This window comes from Arachis ipaensis, chromosome B4, assembly GCF_059453495.1.
Source record: "Arachis ipaensis isolate K30076 ecotype BB chromosome B4, ASM5945349v1, whole genome shotgun sequence".
NCBI classification, from domain to species: domain Eukaryota; kingdom Viridiplantae; phylum Streptophyta; class Magnoliopsida; order Fabales; family Fabaceae; genus Arachis; species Arachis ipaensis.
The window spans coordinates 17,117,687-17,122,747 of record NC_142439.1 but is presented as its reverse complement, the minus strand read 5'-3'; the positions used below and the strand labels follow the sequence as shown (position 1 = coordinate 17,122,747).

General features: G+C 36.9%; 1 long non-coding RNA gene across 1 annotated transcript; it reads left to right on the top strand.

Moving 5' to 3' along the window:
• Positions 1–1,963: 1,963 nt before the first annotated feature.
• LOC107637631 (uncharacterized) lies at positions 1,964–4,638 on the top strand. Its single transcript, XR_001619433.3, has 4 exons — positions 1,964–2,103; positions 2,197–2,250; positions 2,328–2,484; positions 4,620–4,638. It is a non-coding gene; the product is annotated as an uncharacterized LOC107637631 (long non-coding RNA).
• Positions 4,639–5,061: the final 423 nt, after the last annotated feature.

Genomic DNA, 5,061 nt, shown 5'->3' with positions numbered 1-5,061 from the left:
ACAAAAGTCAATATCTCATTTATCAATCCTTTTCAACAATCTTCCATTCATAAGTTCACAATTCTGACAATCGTCAGCCCAAACATAATTCTCAATAATAATCATCAACACAATCATACTCTTACCATATTCATTCATTTCATTTCATCAACTTACTCGGTCATGGCCTCCAGCCCAATCCTCGTATCATTCATCAATCTCATCATCAAGCATCAAATTCTCATTCAACATGCTCATACTACATTCTTATGCAATTAATCATATATCACACACTTAATCATTCAATCCTATCTTAAGTCAACTAGCCTAAGTTTCACACAACGTTATATATTACCTAAAGAAAATTAAACTGAAATCATACCTTGGCCGATTTTCTTCCAAGCTCAAAACACCATAAAAACCTTCTTTTCCACAAGCTTCTCAAGCCTCCAAACTAATCCAACAAGCTCTAGCCACCAAAGCTCAAATCCAAGCACTCCAATGCCAAATTCAACTCCAATTCAGCGAGAATTTCAAGCTAGTTCATACAATTAACCAAAATCAACACTAGGGTTCAACAATTTAACAAACCACAAGGATTTAGTGAATCCTTATCTTACATGTAACATCCTATCATACAGAGTCTTATGCTTAAGTCATAATTCAGAGATGGCAAGGTATTACGACCTCTAAAAATTAAAATTTAGTACATATAGTAGTGTGAATAAAGATTATAACTAGGAGCCTTTGGAGAAAAAGGGGTAAAACAAAAATCGCAATTCGAAAGCGCAACACTCCGATCGAAAACGTGACGATCAATGATAAACCAACGCGAGATTATATATATACAAAGGAGTGTAAAAAACATGAATATCAAAACTCATAATCCGGTTGCGAAGATAACCGGTCCAAGCATAACAATATATACAAGTAAATAAAATAGGAAACTCCAAGGAAACCCAAAGGGACATGAATACAAGAAAACCTATTCTCCAAAATTCCCTTTAGAAGGAGTCATCACAGTTTGTATTATTCAGTGGAGATAAAAGTATCTAAGCAAAACATATAAACCAAAATAGAGTCCCAAGAATAAGGATCTTCGCTAATCCAGAAGTCTCCAGCATGCTTCAGCGAGAAGCCTCACATCCTGCATCTGAAAACCACAAAATCCACATGGTGAGAACTAGAGGTTCCCAGCATGGTAACAGTTTCCACATATATAACATGTAATATCAGAGGAAAGCTGAAGGCAATCCTAAAACTTCCTCCAGATAAGATCAAAGCTTATAAACAAGCTAAACCATAAGTGGCAACTGACTAAAAATTCTTCAGTCTAACTAATACTTCCCATTCCAAATCCTTTAGAACTCCCAACCACCAACAGGAGTATAATATAGCAAACATAGTTATATCAGACGAGAGATATTCAAATAGGAACAGATAAGGCATTTAGACAATTAGCAGGTAATATGCAGCAAATAGACAATCTCAAACAATTCACATAATATGCAATATGATGAATGCCTATCCCTAATGGCTGATGATATCATCTGTCGGTTATATAGCCAACCCGACAAGTCCCGATAGCTAACCATTGGACTGTCCCTCTGTCCTGCATCCCCAACTCGAGTTATACTCAACATAATCATGATCATAATCATGATCCATATCCAACACCCTCAATGGTGTATATTCACGGGGGCGAGCTCTATAAACCCCGCTAAAATCGGAAAATAATTAGTCAATAAATCAAATTTTAAATAGGAAAATAAGAAATGCAAAACTAGTATCAAAATAGGATAGAGCTCGTTAAAACGAGAATTTTGATACCAATTTCGAAAATTTGGCCCAAAATCGGACTGGAAGGACCGAACCGGTTGAACCGGGGCCCAACCGAGCCCGTGGGTCCAAACCGGACCCAAACACTTAAAGAAGACAGCAGCTCCTTCTTCCCCCATTTGCATGCAACGCAGCAAAACAGATTTGGGGAGGAAGAAGAGCCCCCAAACCCTTAACCTCCTTTGATCCACCATAACTCTTCCGTCCGGGCTCCGATCGCCGCACCGTTTGCGGCCACGCGCTCAGCGCGTCGAGCTCTACCTTTCTATCCGAACAATTTTACTGGTAAGCCTCCTATTAAGTTCAGAATCCCTATCCCTCTTTCTTTGGTAAACTTGGAAAACCTATGGTGAATCTTGTCCAATTTCTATGTTCTAGGTTCAAGTTAGCTTCCGGAACTTGTGGGCTCAAGCTATTGAGCATATGGGTATGGTAAGAATACCCTAACCCTAGCTCAATCTTGTTTTTGGTAATAGAAAACTGAATTGGAACATATATATGTGTATTAGGTGTAGTTTAAGAGGGTGTTTATGCATTGGACTTGAATTTGGATTACTTGGAGCTTTGTTGGTGACAAGGCTTACTTTGGGGCTGTTTGATTGAGCTTGGAGGGGCTGTGATTTTGTGTTGAGAGGCTGCCTTGGGTGAATTAAGTGATCGGCCAAGGTATGGTTTAAGTTTCACACGTTTAATATTTACGGTGTTATGAAAATTTAGGTTAGAGGAACCATAGAATAAGTTGGATTGTTTGTTGTATTTAATGATTAGCCTTGTAATGTTGTTAGAATAGATTTGTTAGTGAATTTATATATTAAAATTATGAGGTGTGAAAGTTATTAATGGTGTGCTCTTATATTTATTTATGATGGATTAGAATTGGTGTTTGTTAATAAGGATGTAGAGTTGTGTTGTGGTGGTATTGTATATACTGTAACTAATTATGTAATGATCGGAATTGTATGAGACCAAGTTTGGGCTAAACTTGGGAATATAAGGAACTAAACTGGAAAATTTGGGACCTTTTTGTTAAATATACAATTTATGGCAAATTTTTAAAGTTAGGTTGTTAAATCTGTCCAGCAGCAGAAAAGATCAAACAGGGCAGCAACTTGTTTGTCTTGCTGCGACTTCTACGAGTTGAGTTTTGGAGCGAAACCAATTTTGTTATAAAATTAACTTGATTTATTGCTCTAAAATTTCAGAATTTTAAGAGTTGAGGATTGGGAGCTGTGAATTTTTGAATATTGGTGGGCAAAACTGAAAAGAAACATATTTCAGCAAGCTATGCATCAACTTCCAATGCTTGTAACTCTTAGAATTAAATAGAAATTGGGTTGCAACCAAGACACACTTGTTTCTGGATGAGCTAGGGGTTCTCAAATCAAAATTTAGCTTAATTGGAGTTTTGTAATTAAAGTTATTCCAATTGAAAGGTACTAAGCTTGTTGGTTTTTAAAACAGATTTTGTCTCATTTTTACTTAACTTCCAGGTAATGTAACTTTTTCATTAAAAATGGTATTGACTCAGAACCAATTGAGAAAGAAACCTGGATGAGTAAAGTTTAACTACATTAATTTTCAAAGTCATTGGATTTAACTTGGATTTTATATTGAATTTTGAATATCACATGCTGCTGCTGTTTTTCTGGTTTTATGCACTGCAGAGCAGTCACGGTTTTTCCTTTATTCCTGAGGCTAGAAAAATCAGAAAATTATGATATTTAGTTTTTTAGAAATCTTATTTCAATATGAACGCCTGGACATAAAGTTTGTGCAATTCTGAGTTCATTTGCTATATTAGAAATAGAAAAGAAAATAGAGTGTCGAGGATGTCTTAGTGATAGTCATGAGTTCGAGAAGTTAAAGTTCAATCCTCGTGTGATGTGATTGATTTAATGTTAGAGTTGGGTTGATTTTAAGAGTATTCGATATTAAGAAGGACGAGAAGAGTTTGATAAAAAGTTTGGTCAGGACCCGGAAAGGGTAATCAAGATGAATTATAAGGGAATGACGATGAAAAATGTGAAAGGGAGGTTGTTAATAAAAGGAGTTAATATGCCATGGCTTGATGAATGATTAAATAATGATTATGACTATGAAATGACTTATGAATAATGCTATCTGAGATACGAGTTCCCTGGGTAAGAGCCGTGGCTTGCCATCACGTGTTCCAGGTTGAATCTCGATACTCTGTTGACCCTACGTCGTAAGGGTGACCGGGCACGTATAAATTCCCGGGTATGGATATCCCCCATTGAGTGATTTTATGAAATATGAATGTGAACTCTATGCATAGACTCTTGGGGATGCGCGACGGGGGACAGTCTAAGGTTTTCAGACTTGTCGGGTTGGCTGGATAACCGACAGATGGGCCCCATCAGCCATAGGACAGGCATGCATCATATGCATTTGTTTGTATTGATTGCTATGCATTTTCTGGGTATGCCTAATTGATATATATTACCCGCTATTTGTTATACTTGCTATTTGTACTATTTGATCATTACTTGTGCGTGAACTTGTTTGGTTGCTTGTTTCTGTTGCATTCTGAATGATGAAAGGATGGAGGAAACGGAGGAAATGGTTTGGTGTTAGGTTAAGCTTGAACTTGAGTAAGTTAGGCAGATTTAGAATACCTACCTCTGTTTATGGCTTCTGTTTAGTACTTAAGTTGGATAATTGAATAACGGAGTTCTAGGATTGCCTATGGCATTCTCAGGACCGTATTTCTTATGCGCGTGGCACTTTTACCATGCTGAGAACCTCCGGTTCTCATTCCATATTGTATTGTTGTTTTTTAGATGCAGGTCGAGAGGCTCCTTGCTAGACGTCTGGATCTTGGGAAGCGAAGTAGTCCTTGGGTGTATTTTGGTTTTTTTTTGGTTGTATATATGTATATATTTGTTTAGCTTACTCTCCAAGTAACTTGTGTATGCTGCTCCTCTTAGAGGTTGAGGGAGAGATAGGAGTTTATTTTGGTATTTTGGTATATTTTGGGGATACCTATGTATGTTTATATGTATATATATATATATATATATATATATATCCTCTGGCCAGCCTTAGCTTTGCAGGCTAAGTCAGGGGCTAGTTATGCTGTTTCCTTGGCTTTCCTTTATTCTTTTGCTTAACTTTATCATGTTCCTATTAGGTTTCTTAGCACACAAGTAATCATTTCCTGAGCGTTGCGCTTTTTGTTTTGCATTTTTGTTTTACCCATTTTTCAAGGCTCCTAGTTAAGTA